General features: G+C 40.8%; 1 long non-coding RNA gene across 1 annotated transcript in view; it reads left to right on the top strand.

Annotated features, from left to right (window-relative positions):
* The window catches only part of LOC140612051 (uncharacterized), a 43,145-nt gene that overhangs the window by 5,751 nt on the left and 10,742 nt on the right, over nt 1-26,652 (top strand). The window lies entirely within an intron of this gene.

A 26,652-nucleotide genomic window follows, 5' to 3' on the forward strand; every position in this document is an offset into this window, starting at 1 on the left:
TTAAGAACAGAAGCCACCATAGTGGTCACAGACAGCATCTCTGGGTTCAGGAAAGATTGCAGTTAGACACTGTATATTTCACCACCCCCTGAGGATATCTTGTATCACTGCCCAGTAGTATGGTTGATGTTCACAGCAAGAACTCAGAGTCATTAAGAACATGTTAAATGATGTTCAATATATTCTGTTTAATGAGGCCAAGAATGGAAGCCACTTTATTACAATTTCCATAAAATAGCTTAATTTTTAAAAAGCTTGGTCCTTAAAGGGTGTAAGCTTCAATTCACTGGAAAACTCACTTCTTTGTGACACCTGATTTTCTGATGATATAGATTGGCAAGTTATTAATTTAGACACATTCATTTGGCATCATAATGGACCCTAAGACTGTAACATAACGATTCCTTCCAGAGACAGAAAGGAGCATTGTCCAGCAAACGTTAAGTAGAACAGTACTTTGTTCAAATTAGGAAACTGACATTGATGTGATTTCTTCATGTTTTGTGTGTGTGTTTTTTTTAAACAACTGTCAGCATTCTGTGGTCTCTACTGTTTTTAGTTCATGTTTCCCCGATGCCAGATACTACCATTAACTACTTTGCATCTTTACTTAGCAAGTACTGGAGTATTCCTTGTTCAGCAATTCAGGCTTTGGATCAACCTCCATAAAAAGTCCCTCATTAGCAAACCTACATCTTGAACTCCTAATGCTCCTCCATCTTTACTGTTACTTCCTGGATATGGAATAGTTATTGTCACCACAGTTCTTATCACTAAGCACATTCATTGTGGGCCTACCAGTTTCTGTGTAGGACAGTTAGTGCTTCCTCAGTCCTTTGTCCCACTTTGCCTATCAGATCTAATTTTTTTTTTTAAGATTTTATTTATTCATGAGAGACACAGAGAGAGAAAATGAGGCAGAGACACAGGCAGAGGGAGAAGCAGGCTCCATGTAGGGAGCCCGACGTGGGACTCAATCCTGGGACTCCAGGATCTCACCCTGAGCTGAAAGCAGGTGCTCAACTGCTGAGCCACCTAGGTGTCTCCCAGATCTAATTTTGGAGCCAAATTTCCATACCCCAGCTAAGGTACCCATCACCTTGTTCTTTAATCATCCAAGGGTCACTGAACTGAGCTTTAGGCATATGGAATGTAATATTCTCTTGGTGCTTTAAGTTCCCAACTTCTCAAATTTCCTACTTGTTCTAATACTCCCCAATAATAATAATAATAATACTCTCCAAATACTAGCTCTGCTGGTTGGAATTTTTGTCTTGGATAAAAGTGGTTCTAAACTCAATGTGGAGTATTTTTAAAAAGCACAGGCTCTGGTGTAAGATTTGAATTCTAGTCCTGGTTCTGTCCCAGTTACATGACCTTTGATAATTGTTTCACTTCTCTAAGCCTTAGTATATTTGTCTTTATAAGTCATTGCAATGACATTAGATAATTCATGTATGTAAGGTACCCAATATGGTTTAGCCCTTTCATTTTCTCTTCCCTTCATAATTAATCTATATGTCATTCAGGCCATTGTCTTTTGGATTTTGAATGCTTTTAACTAAGGCCATGAATGACCAAATTTTCCAATCATTTTTATGAAATTTCAGCTTCTCCCCAAGTATATAGCAATGTGGGGAGGGCTGAGTTCGCAAAAGCTATAAGCTGCTCTTTCATTATGAATGGGCTGGTATTTGAGATCATGTCTCTCAAACTCCCTTTCTATATACCATGCTTGCCACTTGTCATGTCTTCTTCTTCTCTAAACATCCACATATTCAAGAATGGTGGGGGCACTTGCAGGAAAAAACATCTTTTTTTTTCCCCTCCCAACATTCAAAAGCTTTGGCTTCCAAAATGGGAATTCTTCTTCTGTAGAAAGAATTGTAAATGTTACTTCTGCTTTTATAATTCCCTCCCTTATTCCCCTCCCCCCCCCCCCCCCCAGGAATGTGAAGATACTAATCTGCTTGGTGATAATAGGAAAGTACTGAACTAGCTTAGCTCCTTTGGGCTTTCTCTTTAGAGCTGCCTGCCTACCAGACAAACTGCCCCTCTGCTGCAGCCTCCATTTGGTATCCTACATGGTCTGGAGGACCACAGGATGAGACGCAGACCCCTACGCTCCATTCAGCTGCCTCGGTGTGTGCTTTGCAGATCCAATATGCTCCTTCCGTGGGTCCCCAGGTATAGATTTGAGGTAAAGGAGTAAAAACTCTGATTTCAGACAGTTCTGTTCTCTGATCTGGCTTTTTTCAAAAAGAGGAGGATATTTGGATCTTAATGGACTCTTATGACTATTTCTTATTTGGCATGTCATAGATCTTAACAGCAATTTACTAGTGTGAACAAGATTTAGTATAATCTCATGTCTTCTATTTCTTCTCACTAGTGTATAATTATTGTGGGCACACTGTCAGAGAACCATAGACCATAAAGTACCTGCAGTCCAACCTCCTTCATTTTATAGACAAGGGAAATGAAACTCAGAGAGATTGAGTCACTTAAACTCACATGAGTGGTCAGTGGCAGAACTGGGGCCTGGAACTCAGGTGTTCTAATTCCTGACCCAGTGCTTGTATCAAATGCCATGTTGCCTCTTCTTGGCAAAGTATAATTCAAAGCAGGTCTCTGCTGGTAGACAGAATTCTCTGGACCTTCACATCAGTTTCTGACTCTCACTTCCTAGGTTTCCATCTTGTGTTCAGCCTGGATCCAATTATCAGCCTCTGGTCCTCTTACCCACATGGCTAGGAAGGATTATATACATTGAAAGCCCAGGTATTCCCAACCTGTCTCCAGGTTCCAGGAGAACTGAAGAGTCACAGGTATAGTTCCTGAGTCTTCTAAATCAAAACCACCTCATTTGGGATGCCTGGATGGTTCGGCAGCTGAGCGTCTGCCTTTGGCTCAGGTCCTGATCCTGGGGTCCTGGGATGGAGTCCCGCATCGGGCTCCCCTCAATGAGCCTGCTTCTCCTTCTGTTTAAGTCTCTGCCTCTCTTGTGAATAAATAAATAAAATATATATTAAAAGAAAAACACATTAAAGATGAAAAATTCTTTTCTTTTTTAAAGCAAGTTTCTTTCTTTTTTTTTTTTTTAAGATTTTATTTATTTATTCATGAGAGACACAGAGAGAGAGAGAGAGAGGCAGAGACACAGGCAGAGGGAAAAGCAGGCTCCATGCAGGGAGCCCGACATGGGACTCCATCCCCGGTCCCCAGGATCAGGCCCTGGGCTGAGGGCGGCGCTAAACCACTGAACCACCCAGACTGCTCAAGGTGAAAAATCCTTAAAAAAACAAACAAACTAACAAACCAAAAACAAAATCACCTAATTTGGAAGTAGGGCTGGATAGCTTTTATGTCTGCATTCTAGGATCTTTATAGCATCAGCATCTTTTCCACAGCTAAGCGTTATGGAGTTGTCTTATTCTTCCTTTTCTTTAATATTTAATGTCATAAGCCCCCTAGAATGTTGAAAGTGGTGTGACAAAGATATTCTACATCAGCATACAATTTTGGCCAATGATACAAATTTAACACAAAAACATGAGGCAGTGGGTGTAACCACAGTTTAATTTCCCAATGATACATTGTAAGTCTAAAATCATGTGTTTTCTAACTACCCCAACAAAGGCAAAGCAGATAGAGTCCTTGGGAAATGCACGGCCTATGTAACTCACAGATAAATTGTACTTTCATTTCCAGTTCCTGACAATTTATGCTTGAGGCCAGTTTATTGGGCAGCAACAACAGCAGCTGGGTTCCCTGCTGTCTGAAGAGAGGGAAGATCCAAGGAGTGAGCATGATAGGTGGCTGGTCTCTGGAAAGCCCAAGTGTTAGACACTCTCAGAATGTGTGTATGGTTGTGTATGTGTTTGGTGGTGGAGAACATAACAGTGGAGCATGAAGAGGTACTCTATACTTCCCCTTAGGCCCTGGCTTCCTGGAAGCTCTTAACTGGCAACAGTCACTTTCCAAAGAGAAATGGCTGCTGCAGCCACAGTGCAGGGAAACTCCAGGGCAGAGCCTTCAGTCCATCAACCTGAATGACTGATGCTTTAATTATCCTAATTAGAAATTAATTTCTTAATGTGGATGGTAGATTTGGGAAATATTTATCCATTTTATTTGTGCTCTCCCTCTTTGCCCATTCTCATCCCCAGCAGCTTAAGATGTGGACCAGAAAAATGCTACCTTTTATAAAAGAGTTACAAAGTGAGAAAATCCACTACCCAAATGGGAAAGGAAGAAAGTCCTTTTGTTCTGGAGATGACAAGAATCAAGCAGTTCGGCATGCATGCTCTGATTTGACCTTCTGGGGAAAAATCCAAGATGAAGGAGCAGTGAAATAGATTTGAGGAATAATCCAAAAGTGCAGAGAGTTTGTACCCTTCCCTTCAAATCAGGAATGCATTACTTGCATAACTCATCAGCAGGCAAGCTGTATCTCTAACTCCAACTTCAGGAAGAGACCACCATGCAAGGTGCTCCACCATAGGCAAGAAGCTCAGCAGAGTAAAAACAGTGGCACAGCATAGCTCATCAGAGAGAGCTAAGTTAGGATTCCTAAGCTTCCTTTAGCTGTAGTGCCCAGGATTTCCCACTAGCTCTCAGGCTGCAAATGTGGATAAAGGGGCCAACTGATACCAGGGGATCACCACAGTAGAAGTTCATTACCACCACCCAGGTTGGTCATAAGTGTAGAGCCCTCCCTGGAATGAGGAAATTGCTGACTGAGATTTATAGTAAAGCTAGATTCAAGTCTCACAAAGCCAGTGCTTCCGGCCCTGGTCAAGCTACAAGAATAGATCATGTGGAAGTTTGCTTGCAAATCTTGCTGCTATCATTTCCTCTCCCACCTATATCTACAAATGCATGGAATCTGCTTTCCATCTCCTTGAATCTGGTTGACCCTACACTTGGTCTTGACCAGCTGAAGTGGCACATGTATAAGGCCCTAGCCTGGCAGCTTTTATTTTTGTTTTCTTGGAAGCTAGTTGCCTTGCTGTAAAGAAACTCGAGCCATACTCCTGAATGAGGAGAGGACATGAGGAAAAAGACTGTGGAGGATAAAGGTCATCTGGGATATTCTGGGCCTAGCCAGGCTCTCAGCTGAACATAGTCACATGAGTGACCTCAGCTAAACCACGTGCATAGATTCCTGAAAAGTAATTGTTGGTTTAATGGTTAAAATACTGTTGGTTTAAGCCACTAAGTTTTTTTTTTTAATTTTTTAAAATTTTTATTTATTTATGATAGTCACACAGAGAGAGAGAGAGAGAGAGAGAGAGAGAGAGAGAGGCAGAGACACAGGCAGAGGGAGAAGCAGGCTCCATGCACCGGGAGCCCGATGTGGGATTCGATCCCGGGTTTCCACGATCGCGCCCTGGGCCAAAGGCAGGCACTAAACCGCTGCACCACCCAGGGATCCCTAAGCCACTAAGTTTTGTGACGGTTTGCTACACATCATAAGATAACTGTAAGAAACACAAATTCATAAGTCACAGATTTAATCAGTGGGATCCAGTCTGTCCAGAAACAAGCATGATCTAGCACTTTGTAGTAGAAACCAGCAAGGATCCAGAGGAGAGATAACTCTTGGGCGTGAGGCCTTCTCTCCCTACCTCTACGTACCCATGCATCAGTTTAGGAATAGCCAGAGGGAGAGAAACAAGTTAAAAAAGGTTGTATGGAGCAGCCCTGGTGGCCCAGTGGTTTAGTGCTGCCTTCCGCCCTGAGCGTGATCCTGGAGACCAGGGATCGAGTCCCACATCGGGCTCCCTGCGTGGGGGCTGCTTCTCCCTCTGCCTGTGTCTCTGCCTCTCTCTCTCTCTCTCTCTGTGCCTCTCATGAATAAAAAATAAAATAAAATAAAATAAAATAAAATAAAATAAAATAAAATAACAAAAAGGTGGTATGATAGGTGGAATATGGTAGGCCCCCTAGAGATGTCTGAATCCTAATCATTGGATCCTATGAAAAATTACTTACATGGCAAGGGGGAGTTAAGATTGTGGATGGAATTAAGGTTGCTAATCAATTGACCTTAAAGTAGGGAGATTATCCTGGATCATCTGGACCGATTATCTGATCACCAGTGTGATCAGTCCTTAAATGTGGGAGATGCAGAAGAGTTGGATCAGAGTAAAGAGATGTTAAGAAGAACTCCACCAGCTGTTGCTAGCTTTGAAAATGGAAGAATAGGGCCATAATCCAAGGTATACAGGCAGCCTGTAGAAGCTGGAAAGTGCAAGGAAAGAGATTCTCTTCTAGAGCTTCCAGAAAGGAAGCAGTCCTGCTGACACCTTGAGACTCATTTGGGACTTTCAAGCTTTTAAACTGTAGGATAGTAAATTTATGTTGTTTGAAATCACTAAATTTGTGTTTATTTTTTTTTTAAATAGCAGCACCAGAAGACTAATACAGGTGGTAAAGTTTAAGTGATTGAATAGTTGCTCAAAATCAGGCTATCTGAAACTGGAAGAGACTGAAATGGCTTTATTTTTTAAAAAAGATTATTTATTTATTCATGAGAGACACACGAGAGAGGCACAGGCATAGGCAGAGGGAAAAGCAGGCTTCCCGTGGGGAACCCAGTGTGGGATTGGATTCTAGGACCCGAGGATCATGACCTGAGCGGAAGGCAGACACTCAGCCACTGAGACACCCATTTGCCTCAGACTGAGATGGCTTTAAATGGCAATTTAAAGACTTTTTCCACTGTCACCCAGAGTGGGAAAGGCTGGAGATGGAAGATTAGAGATCACTTATGGAGAACAAAAAGCCACCTCTTGGTTTTTCACACTCCTGAATATACTGCGTTAAATTTGAAACCTTGTGGCACCTTTGTTCTGAGGCTTGATTTTCTGTTAAAACCAACTGCCTTTGGAAGACTAACACATTAAACTTTTCAGAATGAACACATTTTTCTGATTGCTTCTGAAAACAGGAGTTGGGTGAGGGGAGGCTGGAAGAAATAAAGGCAAGGGCTGAGCACCTAGATTCCTCGGCAGAGAAGGGGGAAGAGGAATGGGTTGGTTTTGACTCACAGGCATGGGAGACACCCCCTGAACATACTGATGTCCTTGAGCAGAGCTTTTAGCAGTCCCATTCCGCATTGCTCTTTACGAATAGTCTCAGAGGTGCCATAAACTCTGCATCATGTGGCACCGAGTGCATGCAGGAGTTCATTATGCCCAACAGCGAGACCAATCGCTTCACGTTACTTAGGGCTTTCACATTTTCACTGCTTCTTCCTGCTGCATTTTTAGATACCTGTGGTTTCATTTCAATAATTGGAGTCCCACATCTCATAACTGATCTTCGACCCTCCAAAGTAAAGGCTTTTTGAATCAAAAGTTATTTTCAATTTTTAAAAGAAACTTTTCTGTCACCATCATCATTACTCTTGAAATGCCCGTTAACCATATGATGTTAGACAAAACAGGAGTAATGAGATACCACAGTCTAAGCATGTCCCCCACACACCATTGTAACAATTGCCAGTGTTGTATCATTTCAAAGACATACAAATATGTGAGGGTACTTTAAGGGCAATTACACAGGTACCTTGGATGCTCTGGAGTTCACCCTTAATCTAGCAGCAGTTCTTGTTTGGAATCAGGAGTGGAGAATAAAGCAGCATCGGAGGAGGGAGGGCAATGAGAGGCTAGTGATTGCTCTAGTCACTGGGGGAGCAGGGAAAGAGTGGGAATCAGGCATCAGACCAAATGGGGTTAAAGCCACTCTAACACTCTGTGATTCTTAGAGGTTATTTAGCTTCTCTGTAACTTCTGTGTCCATATAAGAAAAAAGACAGGAGTGCAAATAATAGTGCCTGCATCTTAGGGTCAATGTGATGATTAGGCAACTTAATTCATACAAAACACTTACTTCTAGGTAGAAAGTAAAGGCTGAAAAAAAAAAGGCTGGATGAATACTAGTCCCATTTTCGTACAAATGTCAAAAGTTGAGAAATCAACACTTTTGCCAGATCACAAATATTTTTTTCATTTATTGTTCATTTTTGCTCACATCAAGATAAATGTTTAGCTCACTTTGTTCCCTTCCCCACGTGAGGTTGGTGTCAGCACCCTACACACCTGGAGTCCCTGGAAACGTTTGAGAGGACTGATGCTGTTTCCAGGTTCCCTTATCAGGCCTCCATTTCTGTTTCTCAGTGCCTGCCTTTCCCCCATGTGGTTCCAATATCAAAATATTTAGTCCATCTGTCCCAGAAGGGTTTGGTCTTTCTCTTCATTTGTGCTTCTTGAAATAATACGCTCCTGAGGCACAGACTGTTCCTTCATCACTAAAAAAGGTCAAGCATTTATTAGTCTGTGTATAAACATGACAACAAAGGAGCCCTTGTAAAAATGGAATGTTCAGCTTGGACAGAACACAGAGGAGTTCCTCTTGAATCTGGCAAATTCCCTTGGATTTCATCTCCTTTAAATACACCATGTTAATGTCACTGTTTCTTTCTGGATTCTGGAGCTTTACTTATAAATCTTCATGACCCCTTTGAGGTACAAGTTTCTTCATTTATACAGCCTGTAAGTGCAATTTCTTTTTCAATTCACATGCATTAACTGTTTCTCCAGATAAACCAATCCTAATACTATGAAGAAGGTGTACTCTCCTGTGTGTCACACCACCCCTTATCACAAAAAGGGGAAGTGACTTTTCTTTGTTCACCAGCAGTCATTTCATACAGATGTTATTCTCAACCTTTTCAGTAGCAGCTCATGGAAGACCAACTTCTGACTCATTTTCCTCTTTAGATGTCCTCTTCAGATGATAGGAACCCAACACAGAGCTCTCTTTCTCTCTCATTTAGGTTTTCACGCCTATCATGGTGGCCAACCACCATCGACAGTAGCCCGTTCCCTTTCCCGAACTCCCTCCTTTCAGACAATACATATTACCTCTATGTACAACATAGTTTCTGACTCAGTAATATGCATAATCCGGGCTTTAAAATGTTTTCAAATTTCCATATTGTTTCTTTACAAGCTGTTGTTGGTGCTGTTCTTTACAGAAAATTCTCTTGCTTTCCTTATCCAAGGATTGAAGAAGAGATGGATTCCATAATGAGGTATTTTCTAAGCCAGTCTGTGTCAGGTAAATGCTATCTTGGAAAACGCTGATCATGTTCCATGTCCCTTAAAACTAGTAGAGTAAAAACATCCACCTCTTATTGGGGACCCCAGATTTTATGTTTCTGGTGAGGACTTAAGGAATATAAGGCTCATTTGATCAATCTGCTTTCCTCTTCTGCTGAAGTTGTCTCAATAGGAGAACATTCTATGTGAACAATAGAGTTGTTAATCTCTATCTGCCCCTAATCCTCCTCTCTCCCCCTCTACTCCTTTCCGCTTGTCCTCTTTTTCTCTTCCCTTTTCCTTTTTAATTTGGCTTGCATTTTTGTCCAGGGCTGGCCAGGGAAGCAATGAGTCTTGGAAAAGAATCTACAACATACTGGCTCACTAAATACTTGTTTTACTGCTATGAATTTCTCTGGTGTATGGCAGGAAATCACGTGATTGCACTTTTTCAACTTAATGTCAACTTGTATTATTTTGTAACTACGTAAGTGAATGTCAGCCCTGAAATTTAGGGGCCTACCCTTCTCACAGGAAGTACAAAGTACATTTCATTCAAGTAAATGAAACAAACATCTGCTTTCATGGGCTGGCCCCAACTTACATTTCTAGTTTCTTCTTCTCGCATACTCCTCACTTCCCTAACACACACACACACACACACACACACACACACACACACACACACGGCTATTAGCACATCATATCATTCCCTTTCCTTGAAGCTTAGAACAATTTCATACTTTACCTGTTTTTGGAATACTACCCTTCCTACTATCCCATTTTTATTGAAAAAATTTCTACTTTTTAAAGGCCCAGCTTGCTGCCTCTTCTTGAAGTCCTTACTCATTTTCACTCTCTCCCTCCTCCTTACACTCACAGTGTTTTATTTCTTAAATGTCACCCTTGCTTTGCCTTTGTTTGCCATTTTTTGTTTGCTTGTCCTCCCCCCAACCCCCCTTACAATGCAAGTTCCTTCATGATAGGAAATGTCTCTGTATACTCCAATCTAGCATAATGGCTGCCATAATATAAGCACTAGAATGCTTAATGTCTTAGTTTACTGTTTGTTAAACTCTGGGAGAATGTCTTTCTCAAATTCTAGGCACAGGAGACAGAGAGTTTCTACCAACCAAGATACAGGATGTACAGCAGGAGATTAAGGGGAATGTGTATCCTGACAGAGATATCTGGCAGTTACTTGAATCCATAGGTCTAGAGCTGAGGAGAGATCAAGATTAGACAAGTGAGTTGAAGTTACCAGTGTAGGAGTGAGAATTAAACCATAGGAGTGGGTGAGAGCCCTGAAGAAGAAGGCATAGAGCAAAAATTGAAGAGGATGGAGGATAAATCCTGAGGAAAGACAACATTTAAGGGTGAATTATGGATCAAGTGCAACAGTGGACTCTGGGAAGGAATGGTTTCAGAAATAGGTAAAGAACAAGGGAGTGAGGTCACAAAAGCTAAAAGAAGAGTCAGATTTAAGGAGGAAGGTGTGGTGACTGGGACTAAATGCTACAGAACTAGGGCAACAACTAGAGAGGAGTGCAAGATCGATATGAGATTTTTAAAGGAAGGAAGTGAAAATTTCTTTTGGAAGTTTCTTTTTTTCATGGATGAAACAAGTAGCTGATAGTTAAAACCTAACAGGTCTGGGGATATAGGAACCAACCTCTCATTAAGACAATTATGGGCCTCATCAAGTCTCACCAAGAAAACCATATTCCAATATGAATTTCCTTGTTCCTATAAAAGGGATTATAAGGACATGACAGAAGCTTTGGTCCACATCCTGTGGCTACATTATAGTAACTGAGGAACTCCAAGCCATGCGCCCTTCCTAGATGGTGAAACTATCTTGTTATGGGTCATTGTGGAAGGGTACTCAAGGAGACCCTTTGAGGGCATGAAGAAAATTATCCATCACCACTGACCCTAAGGAGTAACAGAAGAGGAGCACTTAAAAGCAAAACATGCCTTGAGATAAGTATTCTGATTTAATACTATGATGAATATGGTTATCACAATTTAATTTATATTAATGTTGTGCCCAAGATTACATATCTGAGAAACCACCAAGGAGCCGACACTGATGCAAGTACATGAGGGTTTATTTACAAACTCGAGCTTGGGTCCAAGTATACCCGACACAGTGGAGCAGGGACTTGGACCCTGAAGTGGGTTACAGCTGGGTTTTTTATGGGCTGGTCTAGGGGATCTCCAGAAGGGGTGGAGGAATTTTTTCCATTCCAATACGGGGGAAAGGGTAGGGGAGTTTCTTAAGATCTGATATGGGATTCCCTGCCTAGGACATTCTGCAGTTTTTCCTGTAAAGTTCAGCTCTTATTCCCAGGGGCCTAAGATGGCTGTACTCGTGCTAATGCTAAACTTGAGATGGAATGGCCTTAATTTTTCTCAGCCTCCACATTAATTTGTATTTATATTGTTTATGTTAAAATGAAATATGGCCTTTCTGAAATAGATTAAATTAATATTAACACAGAAACAATAACAGTTTTTTTCCTTATTTTATTTTTGGGGAGGAGAGGAGATCCCATCTGTCTATTCTTTCACTAATTCTTCCATCCATCTCTCCATCCATCCACCTGTCTGTCTGTCCATGCAAATCATTTTTAAGGTCCTCTTATTTCCTGGGCTTTATGTAAGTGTCCGAAACTACAAAGAATTGGACCAGGTGCCAGACCTCAACATAGCCACCAGCTAGTATATAAGAATTTGATCTAAAGTATCATTAAAATTAGGCCCAGGATCAGGATATATATAATTCTTTTAAAATAAAACCAAAAGATATGCTTTAGGCAGCATCTCTGTACTTCTTCAGTATATTAATGCTCCCTGACATTATTGCTATCACTGATAAATGTCAAAGGCGAGAGTGATATTTTTGGAGTTGATTTTTTTTTTACCCTCTCATAAAAATAGAGTATAAACACACACACATATGCCATAGAAAGAACTTAGGCTAATATTTTTATACAGGGACAAGCATTAGCATATTTTTAAAGTTCACAGTTATATTCCTGTTGTCAGTTATGATCATCTGTTGGCTTGAACTCCTTATTTTATGATAACTAACAAAATCTAGTGGTATGATGTAATCTGCTTAAATTTCACAAGAGTATGAGAATTTTATAATCAAAGAGTTGCTGAAGGAGGCTGTGTAATTCAATATTTTCATGCAACCATCTTCATAAAGGTATAGTGCTAACTTAAACCAACAAATAATTATCCCTAATAACACAAAGCTGTAATTTAACTCAAGTTCATGAGTATTTCATTTTTAGGTAGTTCTTCCCTGTTCATAACATTAGTCCAAGTCAGTATTTAGTTATAATTTATAATAGGCATATGTTTTGGGGAAAGACCATATACACTAAGGCAAAGCACAAGCGAGTCAAAGTTATCTGTGTCATCATGCCACTCTGCCATAGGCCCTTTTGCTTCCCTTGGAAGGTTGCACGTGCCTCCATTGTTAGGGGAGCCACTAACGTTAATCTGGATTGCTCCTCAGACAAGTGAAAGATACAACGCATTCATAAAAGTCCTGGAGAAAGTTAAGGTTTTTCTATCCTTGGAGAGCATACCCTCATATAAAGCCCCTTGCTTGATCTTTTGGTAGTTGGAATATCATACAACATACTACACTTATTAGTTTGAGGAGACTCTGGAGGGAATGTCAAAATAGCAGGTACAAGTGCTGTAGGAGTTTTCATTATTCATCACAAATTGCAACCTAATGGGTAAAGACCAGTACTGGTGATATACTGAAGTCATAAACTTCATTTTCTTACTTCACTCGAGCAGCATAAATTCGTCGGCTCTGCTGCTATAACAAATACTCCTCAAATCCCAGTTACAACTACAAAGCCTTTTTTTCTGGGATCTGTAATAAAAAAGACATGTGCATTAAATTAGGTTCATGTTTTCTTCATTCTAGATCCAGACTGAAAGAGCTTTTGCCATTTTTGGACACACATTCTTTTTTTTTTTTTTCTTTTTAAGATTTTATTTATTTATTTATTTGAGATTTGAGAGAGAGCACAAGCAGGGGGAGTAGCAGAGGGAGAGGGAGAAGCAGGCTCCCCACTGAGCAGGAAGCCTGATGCAGGCTCCATCCCAGGACTCTGGGATCATGACCTGAGCCAAAGGCAGATGCTTACCCAACTGAGCCATTTATTTATTTATTCATGAGAGACAGAGAGAGAAAGGCAGAGACAGAGGCAGAGAGAGAAGCAGGCTCCATGCAGGGAGCCCGACGTGGGACTCGATCCTGGGACTCCAGGACCATGCCCTGGGCAGAAGGCAGGCACCAAACCGCTGAGCCATCCAGGGATCCCTGGACATGACATTCTTAAGGCAAAGAGAAAATAGCAAGAGAGCTACTGGAAACATACAATAGTCCTGTCTTGCTATGACAAAAATACCATAGAGTAGGTGGCTCTTGGAGGCTGGGAAGTCCAAGTCCAAGGTACTAGCAGATTCAGTGTCTACTTCCTGGCCTATAGAAAGCCATGTTCTCATTGTATGCTCACATGGCTCTTCTTATAAGGGCACTATTCCTCTCATGAGGGCTCCAACCTTGAGACGTAATTACCTCTTAAAGGCCCTACCTTCAAATATCAGCACAGTGGGGGTTAGGGCTAAATGTATGAGTTTTTGGTGGAAACACATTCAGTTCATAGTAGGCTCTTTAAACTTTTGCTCAGATGGGGCACAGTGAGTACCATCAGCCGAAGTACTCACTTGTCCAAGCCAAAGTTCAAAAGTGCAGAAATTGGATACTGCCTCTAATCCTCTGTCAGAAAGGCTGAGTTGCTGGGAATGAAAATACAATCTACCACCCATGTTTTTTGCTGTAGTCCCCCCAGCTAATTCTCCAGACTCTTCTTTCAGCCCCCTTCTCTTCCTGACAGCTCAGGTAGGTTACTGTGGAGTTCCATGGAGGAAGACTGTACAAGAAGTGAGGCTGTAGCAGCTGCTGTTTCTACTTTTCTCTTTTTCGTTCTCCTCAGCCTCTGAGTGCAGAAGGCCAAGTGGGTTGGAGAGAACTGCAGATAAGAGGGAAGACAAATGAGGGAATGGAGACTTCTCTCATTAACCAAAGGGGTCACTGGGGTAGGGCCCAGGGCAAGAGACAGAGTGACCTTTATGTGTATCGCTAGAGTGCTGTGCCTGAGAGCATGTAATTAAGCCCACTCCTCAAAGCCATCATCCTCTTCAATTAATATTTACTGAGCACCCACTGAGACACTGGCCCTGTACTCAGAACTGCAAACTCTCTTGGGCTGGGAAAAGCTCTGACTAATTTGCACATTAAAAAGCACACAGACAGAGGAAACCCACCTTTTTTCCCCTTCCCAGTCACCCTGGGAGAGAACCTTTTCTCTTCTTCATTCATGTGTGGAATCCCAATTAAACATAGTAAACAAAGGAAACTTCTTACATTGTGATTTTCTTCCCTCTCCCCTTGCTTTATTTGCAGTCTGGATTTATTGCTCGAGAATTGCCTCCTTTAAGCATCATCCCCTATTAACCAGAGAGATAAAAGCCATAAAGGGAAGGGAACTCCTTCAGTTCTCTTTGCCAGCTGTGAGACAGAACAGCGCCTTTACAAGGGGAGCTGACATCTGTTGACTGAGGCTGCCTGTCCTGCACCAGGGCTGTGCTCATGCTTAGAATGCAAACGGCAGCCAGTAGAGACGCAGCCCGCTTGGAGAACTGCTGGAGCCCAGAGCAAATCTGCTCAGGCACTGGAAAAGAAATGGTGTGGTTTTAAAGCAGATGTATGTTCTTAACGTGGTTGGCTTGTAAAGCAATAGAATGAGGGGAATTTTTTCCCCCTTAGCCTATCACAACTGTTTGAGTAAATAGTGTCACTTAAGACAGGGCACTTCTATCACAATTCCATGTAGTATGTAGTCCCTATAACAGGATGAAACTTAAATTAGCATCACAGATAGAAGGCATTTCATTTTCTCACGTATGGTACAATATTAGGAGCAAACAACATATGTCTCCATGGTTATAAACAAAGGTGTCATGTTTGCAAAACAGATCCTATATGTAGAACATCCATAAATGGATGAAATATGGGGTTTTCTTTGGTTGAAATGGCGTTAAATATTTCAATCCACATGATCTTTATAAGAAATGTTTCTCCTTCTCTGTGAATATCCATAAGCTTTGTCTTTGCATTACTTTTCTCCAAAACTGAGTTCTAGGCTCAGTTCCTCTGTGACCTTGAGACATCAACTAGTCTGAGCTTCCATTTCCTTACTTGTATATGAGGACACTGAGCTAGATCAGGGTTTCTCTAGGGTCTCTTCTGAGGAACATCATTTCTGAGGAGATTGATAGGGGTAACATTTTTCAAAGGGGGTCCCATGGTCAAATGAGTTTAAAAACTGTGACATTAAACAAAATCAAACACATTTCTTTACTAAGAACTTTAGTAACAACTAAAATTGTCAGAGTAACTCTAGCAATATTCATTGTGATTCAGGAAAGAGAGCACATCCATGGTTTCCCTTGTGTTTTTTTTTTATTATTTTTTTTAGCCAGAAAACTTTTTCTTGAAGATCGTTTCTTAGAACCAGTCTAAATATTAGACTTTAAATAACTTCAACTTATGATATTCTAGGACTCTGTGGCCTGTTTATTCTGCTTAACTTCCCAAATTCTCTCACCTGTTTCAGGAAAAGAACTACTTTGGCTCTGATTCATTCACAAGGTGAAAGTCAGTTTTATTCTTCCTTCTTCTTTTCTCTGCAATTTATTTATTTGGGAAATTTCAGACCCACAAAAAAGTTGAAAGAATAGTAGATTAAGTATATGCTCTTCGCTTAGACTCGACAGTTGTTAACATTTTGCTCCAATTTCTCTCTCCACACACTTCATGTACTCTCTATAATCTTACTGCTGAACCTTTGAAAATAAATTGCAGACATCGTGACAATTTATCTCTACATTCAAGATGTCTCTCCTGAAACAAGAACATTCTCTTACATAACCTCAGAATAATTTCTACACATAAGAAATTTAATACTAATTAATATCATCTAATGTATACTCTGTATTTAAATTTCCTAAATTGAAATAAATAAATAAAATTTTTATAATTTTTTTCAAAATCCAATATCCATTCAGGCTTCACATATTGAATTTGGTTATGTCTCCTTGACTTCATTGATCTAGAACCATCTCTCTAGCTTTTTTCTTTTTCACAAAATTATCTTTTTTTGAAAAGTCCATGTCATTTATCTTGTAGACTGTTGAACATCTTAAATTTGTGTGATTGTTTTCTCATACTTAGATTCAGTTTAAATATTTTTGACAAAAGATTAATGTGTACTTCAGATTGCCCCATATCGAAAGGTGCGTAACTTCACTGTCCCATTATTGGTGCCTTGAGTAATAGCTTGGGAAAGATACTACTTGCTATATTTCTTTTTGATAAGGTATCCTTTCTCCTTGGTAGTCAATAAGTGATCTGGTAGTTGACATTTTGAGACTTGTGAATAACTTCTTTCTCAACAATACTTGAGATGGCATTAGCATTTATTAATGATCCTTGCCTGGACCAAACATTACACTGGTGTTGCAAAATAGTGATTTTTTTTTTCTAATTCTATCATCCCTTCTACTTTATTAGCTGCTATTCTTTTTTTTTTAACTTTGTTTTATTTTATTTTATTTTTTATTTTTTTTAATTTATTTTTTATTGGTGTTCAATTTACTAACATACAGAATAACCCCCAGTACCCGTCACCCACTCACTCCCACCCCCCGCCCTTCTCCCCTTCCACCACCCCTAGTTCGTTTCCCAGAGTTAGCAGTCTTTACGTTCTGTCTCCCTTTCTGATACTTCCCACACATTTCTTCTCCCTTCCCTTATATTCCCTTTCACTATTATTTATATTCCCCAAATGAATGAGAACATATAATGTTTGTCCTTCTCCGACTGACTTACTTCACTCAGCATAATACCCTCCAGTTCCATCCACGTTGAAGCAAATGGTGGGTATTTGTCATTTCTAATGGCTGAGTAATATTCCATTGTATACATAGACCACATCTTCTTTATCCATTCATCTTTCGTTGGACACCGAGGCTCCTTCCACAGTTTGGCTATCGTGGCCATTGCTGCTAGAAACATCGGGGTGCAGGTGTCCCGGCGTTTCATTGCATCTGTATCTTTGGGGTAAATCCCCAGCAGTGCAATTGCTGGGTCGTAGGGCAGGTCTATTTTTAACTCTTTGAGGAACCTCCACACAGTTTTCCAGAGTGGCTGCACCAGGTCACATTCCCACCAACAGTGTAAGAGGGTTCCCTTTTCTCCACATCCTCTCCAACATTTGTTGTTTCCTGCCTTGTTAATTTTCCCCATTCTCACTGGGGTGAGGTGGTATCTCATTGTGGTTTTGATTTGTATTTCCCTGATGGCAAGTGATGCAGAGCATTTTCTCATGTGCGTGTTGGCCATGTCTATGTCTTCCTCTGTGAGATTTCTCTTCATGTCTTTTGCCCATTTCATGATTGGATTGTTTGTTTCTTTGGTGTTGAGTTTAATAAGTTCTTTATAGATTTTGGAAACTAGCCCTTTATCTGATATGTCATTTGCAAATATCTTCTCCCATTCTAGCTGCTATTTTTCTATAAAGAAGAATCTTCCCTTTCTCTCTCTCTCTCACTGAGTATCATGATGTATAGGTTCTTTTTTCATACAATAAGCTATTATTGTAATTCATTCTTTTCACATTCATTCAGAGACTACACTGTGCCAGATATTAAAGTGAGATTGACCTAACATTAATCTTAGTCTCCTTTACTTTTCCCCATGGTACTTAAGGAAACTAACAGTGGCACATGGACAATTAATCCAGATTCTTGAACTGGCCACCACTCTGCTATAAAATTTTGTCAAGAAGGAGAGAGAATTGAAGATCAGGATGAGAGTGGAGTGAGATCTCCAGATTGTAATTATTATTCCCCTTTTGTAAACTTTGACCAGGCCACCATGATTCCTGCAATCACCAATGGCCATCTGAATCATCACACAGGAAATAAAAATCAATTTCCATCTCTGTGGAGCTATGCTGGATCTACCTCAGAAGGCAGGCAATTCTAACACCAAGAATTTGGCACTGATACTTGGGCTCAGGAGCCACAGAAAAATAATAAATTCTGTTTCTTTTTTTTTTTTTTTATAAATTCTGTTTCTGAGTGCAAAATAGGTCATTTAACTAGGACCCAAGTCATTAGAAAGATAAGGGGAAATATGTCCATGTCATTAACATATAACAGGTTCTTAAGCAAATATCAAGGTATCAAAGGGCCTGGGCAAGACAGAAGCCCCAGAGCACTTCCCTGAACAAACACAGTCCACAGGCCTCACACAGGAAGCATCTTCTCCTCCCTGGAAGGATCTGAATGATGGATTCCAAATAATTAATCACCAAATAAATAAAAAACAGCCTTTGGTGTAGCCTGCTTTCAGTGGAAGGATAAAGGACTCTCTGTTCCTGGGAAAGAATAGACGGACCCATCTTGGTCAAATTTTCCAGTGGAAGGAGTGTTGTGATGTTATGGAAGGGGAAACCTTTTGCAGTATAAGCCTGGATGCCCTAGGGCCCTGATGACTGACAGAGGTCAGAAACATATCCAAAGGATGTACAATCTTTTGGATTTGATTTTGTTTCTTTTAGGGGAGGGTCCCTGATCCCTGTGAAGTCCAGGAACAGGTCCTCCAGCCCTAGAAGAATGCACAGTCTGTGTTTCCAATGGGGAGGGGCAGGGAGAAACTGACCTATGACAGGGAATCAATAGCCCCGGGGTGATTGTAATACCTGGAATATTTGTTACCTCAAAGTTTACAAAACTTTAGCATCTGAAGCCATGGGGGAGGATTCTCCTAGTTTACAGAAAACCTCTAAAGGGATAGGGGTCAAGTGGAAAAAGCCCAGGTTTTAGGAGCCACAAAACTAGAGTTCAAATGCCATCCCTGAAATGTACAAACAAGGCATAAAGCCTATGTAGCTTTGTTAATACCAGTTCCTTCATCTGTAAAATAAAAAATGCCTCAGAGATCTGTTGTGAAAATCATTTTAAATAAGGTAAAGCATGTGTATCACTTTATTAGTTAGGATTCCTTTCATTCCAGCTAACAGAAACCCACCTGAGCTAGTTTAAGAAAAAAACTGAGAGACTAGAGAATTAATTATAAGGTAATAATATCCCATTATTCTTAAAGTCAAGACTTTAGCTAAGCCTTATAAGGAGGTTAGGACCAAGACATAAAAAGTCATCAGGAGTCATTGTAGCTTCTTTATATATCTGTTTTCTCTCTTCTTTTTAAAAGATTTTATTTATTTATTCATGACATCACAAGAGAGAGTGAGGTAGAGACCCAGGCAGAGGGAGAAGCAGGCTCCATGCAGGGAGCCTAACGTGGGACTCGATCCCAGGTCTCCAGGATCACACCCTGGGCTGAAGGTGGCGCTAAACCACTGGGCCACCCTGTTTTCTCTCTTCTAAGTCAACAAATCTGACACAGTGTGACTGCCCATAGCTTTTGAGTCTCGTATCCCTTTCTAAGACACCAACACAGAGGGAATGGGAATCCCATAATACCAATTTCAAAGTCTCACAAAGTCTGATTCCTTACCTTATAACTATAGGAGTTCATTGTGCAAGAGTGTATGGCAGCTGGGGACTGTGGGAGGGAGCAGTAGGATTGGATAGCATAAACGTGGCTAAAGAAGCTCACCTGTGGTGAGTGGTGTAGCTGAGGGGATCCTTAGGGGCTGGATAGATGTTCTAAAATGTTTTCTACAGATATCTAGCTCAATATCACATAATGAGAGTGTTAATTTTTCTGTTTCCTTCCTCTTATACTACATATGATGATGTAAAAGAAGAGGTGGGGACAATTGCTCACATTATTCTGGGGCTTTTGATTATTGAAATGGAAATCATAGGGTCAACATAGTATCTGGCAATAGTGACACCACTGGGATAAATAAAGCAAGCTGTGTACTTTTTAGACCTCCCTTGTTCTTCCTAAATTTGGCTTCTAACTGTGTTCTCTGAAAATGCATCTGCCCACCCTTGGAAAATTCCTTGTTTCTGGTGATATGATGGCAGGAACAATCCTTCTATGGAGAAAAGTGTTCTGTATGGAAACAGGTGGGTTAGGAGGTAATGGTTAGGGCTAATGGTTGAAGAAAATACTAAGAACAGAATTGCTACAGAAACATAGCTGGCTTTTTCTTAACTGCTGCAGATCACATTCCCAGGTGTATGCAAGGCAGAGCCAGCAGGCTGAGGAAGGGCCTGATAAGAAAGACCCTGAGAGGCTATAAACAACCCAAGGCAAGAACCTCTTATGGGAAGCCCACAGGCTGTGGCCTAGGAGGGACCTCGGAAGGTACCCAGAGAAAACAAAAAAGAGTTCTGAAGGAAGCAATGTTTTCCACACCAAATACCTTCCTGATAGTTTGTTTTTAAAAAATTTTATTTTTAAGTAAGCTCTACACTGAACATGGGGCTCAGACTTAACAACTTTGAGATCAAGAGTTACATCCTCTACCAACTAAGTGAGCCAGGCACCTGCTTTTCTTAATAGTTTAGATCAGAGTATAAAACCCTCCTCAGTATAAAACCCTATTTCCTGCCCAACCCTGAACACAAGTTGCAAAACTGTAAGGAAAGAAATAGATTTCTATAAATTCACTACTGAGACTGAGGTATACTTTCAGGAGCTTGGACCAAATATAAGCTCTTTCCTTAAGAAACAACAATGTAGGGGATCCCTGGGTGGCGCAGAGGTTTGGCGCCTGCCTTTGGCCCAGGGTGCAATCCTAGAGACCCGGGATCGAATCCCACGCCGGGCTCCCGGTGCATGGAGCCTGCTTCTCCCTCTGCCTGTGTCTCTGCCCCTCTCTCTCTCTCTCTCTCTGTGGCTATCATAAAAAAAAAATTAAAGAAACAACAATGTACATGTAGTCACTTCACAAATTTCTTTACATCACCATTGTAAACAAATTATGTCTGGGTGGTAAAATATATTAAATGAATTTCAGGGTTTTCCTAGATTAGCTTAGATTTGAGGCACCATTTTATCTTCATCTATCTTCATCATTGTCTCTACTATATTTCTCAACCAACTGAAAACTCTTAAATCAGTGGGAACATTTACTGAGTAATGAGAATTACTTGAGTGGCAAGTCCTATTTGACTAAATAGCCCAGCCATGTCTTTGCTATTGATATAAATCCTTCCATATTATATTTACATCATTATATCCATTGTAAAAAAAATGCATTTCAACAGTGCAAAAATAATGTGTCAAGAAGGCAACCCCTGGGATGTTATAAATATCAAAAAAGTCATAACTATAATGATAATATTGGAATTTATTTTCAGAGGTAAAGTTTGAACTTATCAAGAGGACACAAGTGAGCAATGAAGACTTCTTTATTGAGTGCAGATAAATTTCAGAATTCTTTAAAAAAAATTTATTTATTTATTTATTCATGAGAAACACACACACACACACAGAGGCAGAGACACAGGCAGAGGGAGAAGCAGGCTCCATGCAAGGAGCCTGATGTGGGACTCAATCTCAGGTCTTCAGGATCACACCCTGGGCTGCAGGCGGTGCTAAACCGCTGCGCCACTGGGGCTGCCCTAAATTTCAGATTTTTGATAATCTTGTTAAATATTCTGTAGTTCCTTATTCATAAAGCCATCCCTCAGTTTTAAGACTGCTCACTGCTTTTACAGTTGCTGCTTTTGTTGCTTTTCCTTATCTGATCATCTCTACTAAAACACTAGTATGGTATCAGGTATCATCTAGTCTCTTTCCTGTGCTTTCACTTCTCTCTTCCCCCAATTCCTTTCCCATCTCCCTTTTCCCTAGAATATCCAAATATTCTAAGAATAGAACCAAGGAGATAAACAAGAAAAATAAGAATAAGCTATTTAATAACAGGAGAAAGGGAAGCGTAGAACCCATGTGTTACCTTTCTCTACCTAAATGAAGTCTATCTGGGCTGCCATAACAGAGTACCAAAGACTCACACAACAGAAATGTATTTTCTTGTAATTCTGGAGGCTAGGAGTCTGAGGTCAAGGTGTTGACTGGGTTGGTTTCTTCTTAGGCTTCTCTTCTTGGCTTGTAGATGGCTGTCTTCACATGGTCTTTCCTCTGTGCCTGTCTGTGTACTAAAATCCTTTTCTTAGATGGATCCTTAGTCATAGTGGATTAGGGCGCATCCTAATGACCTCATCTTAACTCAATTACCTCTTTAAAGCCCCCTTTTCCAAATACAGTCACATTCTAAGGTACTAGGGGGTTGGAACTTTGACAGATGAATTTGAGTTGTCACAACTCAGCCCCTAATAGCCACCATCATCTACCATTACCATCCCCTGCCACACCAGCCTACCCTGGGATTGATTGTCCATATCCTCGGTGATATCTGACTTTTTTTTTTTTTAAGATTTTATTTATTTATTTGAGAGAAGGTGAGCACAGAGGGAGAGTGAGGGGGGAGAAGCAGATTCTTTGCAGAGAGCCTGATGTGGGGCTCAATCTCAGGACCCTCATATCATGACCTGACCTGAAGGCAGATGCCCAACCAACTGAGCTACCCAGGTGCCCCTGATCTCTGACATTTCTTTTAGCCGTTAATTTTTATTTTATTCTATTTATTTATTCATGAGAGACACAGAAAGAGAGAGAGGCTGGTTAAATGTGATTGGACACTTATGGACATTGTCTCGAGTGGATTTTTATTATTTATTTATTTCATTTTATTTTAAGATTTTTATTTATCCGTTCATGAGAGACACAGAGACAGAGGCAGAGATATAGGCAGAGGGAGAAGCAGGCTCCCGGTGGGGAGCCCCATGTGGGACTCCATCCTGGGACTCCAGGATCACGCCCTGGGCCAAAGGCAGATGCTCAACCGCTGAGCCACACAGGCATCCCTTAGAGTGGTTTTTAGATGAAAGTAATTTTTTCCCCAATAAGACTCATGACCACAGGTAAAGTTTTTAATGCTTCTCAATACCTACAACCCAGTCAGCACATTAGTAGATAGGCTTACAATAAAACAAAACCAATCTCAAATGAAAGAGAAACTGTTGGTCTGTCAGTTGCTGTTTGGACATTTTATCCCTTTGAGAAAAGCTCTTTAGAGGCGGATTGTGCCTCTCTGCAGAGATAGCAAAGGAATTCATTCAGTTGGTCCAATGAAAATTAAACTTGGAAAATTATCAGAATCCTAGCAATGTGAGAATTTTATAAATGGGTCAATTCCAATATTTTCATATATTCGACTAAAAAGATTTTGTTTTTAGGAACTTAGTTAACTCTGGATGATAATCATTAAAAGTTGTGGTAGCGGGCAGCCCTGGGGCTCAGCGGTTTGGCACCTGCCTTCAGCCCGGGGTGTGATCCTGGAGACCCTGGATCGAATCCCATGTCGGGCTCCCTGCATGGAGCCTGCTTCTCCCTCTACCTCTCTCTGTGTGTCTCTCATGAATAAATAAATAAAATTAAAAAAAAAAGTTGTGGTAGTAACAGTGATCCCTCTTTTTGGAATAACTTTAAAACACTATAGTACAGATATTGAAAGCAAATCTTGAAAACAATACCAGCAGAAGTACCAGCTACATTTTGTTTTGCACAGTTTGATTTTTTACAAACATGGTGGGTAAATGTTTTTGCTGTGACCCTGACCTTTAGGAAGTTATTTGGCTCTTCACATCTCCAGAACTACATCAGGCTCTTTCAGAGCTCAATTTGCTCATGTCCGAGGGTGTGCCCCCACAAAGGACTATTCAGTTGTATTCTCTCATTCATTTGAAAAATTCAGGTTCAAACAAGAGATGAAATTTATGTTGTTTCCCAGACTCTTTGGGGATGTAAGCAAATACCTACTTTATTGAAAACAATCGTAATTCTTTAGCATAAGAAATAAAAGCCAGATTGAGAAAATCCAGAATAACTAAAACAATGATTTATGCTATCTTCCAAGATAGCTTTAAAGAGAAATTAATCCCCATTATCATGTAGATGGTGATAAAGAAGGAAATGGCAGGTAATGGAAAGTCTGACCTAATCCTTTTGAAGTGTTCATTCTTCAACAACCAGGATAATAATAATGATGGTGGTGGTCATTCTCAGAGGGAATTAGACATTTGCATAGTGTTCAGCCTGTGAGATGATACCCATTTAGAAAGACTAGGATGTTATTAGGCAGGTAAGAGGCTGTGCCCAGGAATGCTAATTGCCTCTTATTGTGATAACCATGATTTCATTTATTACCATGGGCCAACTGCTTTACTTACATTACCTAATTGAATACTCACAAACAATGTACTTAATGAGGTGGGTACTCTTCTTACTGTTGTACAGATGAGGAAACTGGGAGTTAGAGTTTATGTAACTTTCCTAAAGCCATAGAGCACAAGGAGGGGAGAGAGGAGCGCCGACATGTATGCTCCTAGAGACCATAAGGCCCAATTTATTGTATCAGATTAAAGGCATGAAATTTGGGTCAGGAAAATGTTTGCCATTGTGATATACCGGCTTTTTTTCCCCCTCTATAATGTATTCCCTAATCCAGTTACTTCAAGCACTGTCTCTAAAAATTCTAAAATTTTTGGACACCAACCTGCCAGAATAACTGAGGGCTTCACCCAAGAGTCTCCAAACTGTCTAAAAGACGGTTATTTATGTAGGAAATAATTATATTGTACTTTGGTATGAGAAAATCTCTCTCCTCAAGATGTATAGGAATAACTACCTACATACGCTGAGATCATTAAGAGGGGTGGCTTTTGCTTTCAAAAGACTGTAAAACACTTTCCTGGCACCTTCATTTCAGAAAATAATATTTCTACTTTTTTTTTTTAAGATTTTATGTATTTATTCATGAGAGACAGAGAGAGAGAGAGAGAGAGGCAGAGATATGGGCAGAGGGAGAAGCAGGCTCCCTAGGGGAGCCTGATGCAGGACTCTATCTCAGGATCCCAGAATCCTGGTATTATGCTCAACCACTGAGCCACCCAGGTGCCCCTAATATTCCTACCTAAAGCTGAATCTTCTGCGACCCTGGCTTCCACAGTTGTCATCTGCAATGTCTGCTTTAGTCTAGGGAGGAGCACCTCACCTTGGCTGTCCACAGAACCCAGCCACAGGAGATAGTGGGGAAGAAGAACAAGCCCAGTTGCTGTCACGGTGAAAAATTTCTAGTGAGGCGCAAGTCTTTGCACACATGGTTTCAAGAGAGATTTCAGCCAGACCAAGCAGTCCCACTAGTTGTCAGAGCCTCTTGTTGATTCCCACCTTCAGCAAAAATCCTTTAGGGCAGCAAGCGCAGCAGGAAACCTGTCATTAACAACCACCATAGTGTCACATCAGCGATTCCCAGGAGTGTCGGCTCCACTATTTAACTCAGCTGTTTACCTCATCCGGGAGAGCTTTGTTTGATTGTCAGAAAATAGAACATGTACATTTGTCTGTCATAAACACACACAAGCTCTCCAGAGCACAAATAAACAAAATGATCATGTACATCGGTAAATGTGTTTGCATTATTTAACCAAATCAGATGAAGCATGTGAATAACCCTGCATATCAAGTACCATCGAGTAACTCGCTTGTAATCTGCCTTGTACAATACAGCCATTGCCACTCATTCCACTCACCCAATTCAGACCCTGGAAATGTACTATTTTTAGACCGGCTTTGTACACTACTATTTACAAAGCGCACTGTTAAATCCTTTGAATCGCAGCCAAGAAGTTGGGTGAGAACCTAGAAACCTGCCACACAGATCAGCATCCTAATCAACCCTGGGACAGCCAGCACTAAAGATCTGCCTTTGTTTCCTTTTCTTCTTTCCCTTTGTCTCCATAGGAATATCAATGTAAGAAGGCAAGGGGGACAAAGAGGTGGGCCTTATCTGTTCTTGTCGTTCAAATGGGTTGCTTTACTCACTCTCCTCGATAACAGCCCATGTGTCAACATCTCTGGCAGTTTAAGTTGTTCTTTGTCAAAACCGCTTTTGGAAAAGATTTGACCGTTTATATACTTGGGGGCCAATGTGACCACAGCAGGTGCGTCATGGAAAACTCAGAATGAGGTGCTTTACAGACGCTTGGATTTGGTCACATGACAGACCACTGCTCCCGGCCAATCCACTGTTGGCAAGCCAGCCAAGTGGCCACACGGGAAGGAGGGACAGAAAAGAAAAGAGTAGGCAAAGTGTTGGCGTGAGGCAGGTGGCGGATGAGGCAATCGCAAAGAGAAAGGATTGCAACACCAGGGAGGAGATGAGGGGCCTCATCATTTTGCAGCCAACAAGAAACCTGAAGGAACTAAGTTTGGCTCTGTTTCTACAGCTTGAGAAAAGCTGAGAACGGAAGCAATGACTGGGCTAATTCTGGACAAAATTTTTTAAAAATGATTTTTGAGATGAATCCAGATCTTTGCTTCAATTCTTAGCTT

Source organism: Canis lupus, chromosome 20 (assembly GCF_048164855.1).
Source record: "Canis lupus baileyi chromosome 20, mCanLup2.hap1, whole genome shotgun sequence".
In the NCBI taxonomy this organism is placed as follows: Eukaryota; Metazoa; Chordata; class Mammalia; order Carnivora; family Canidae; genus Canis; species Canis lupus.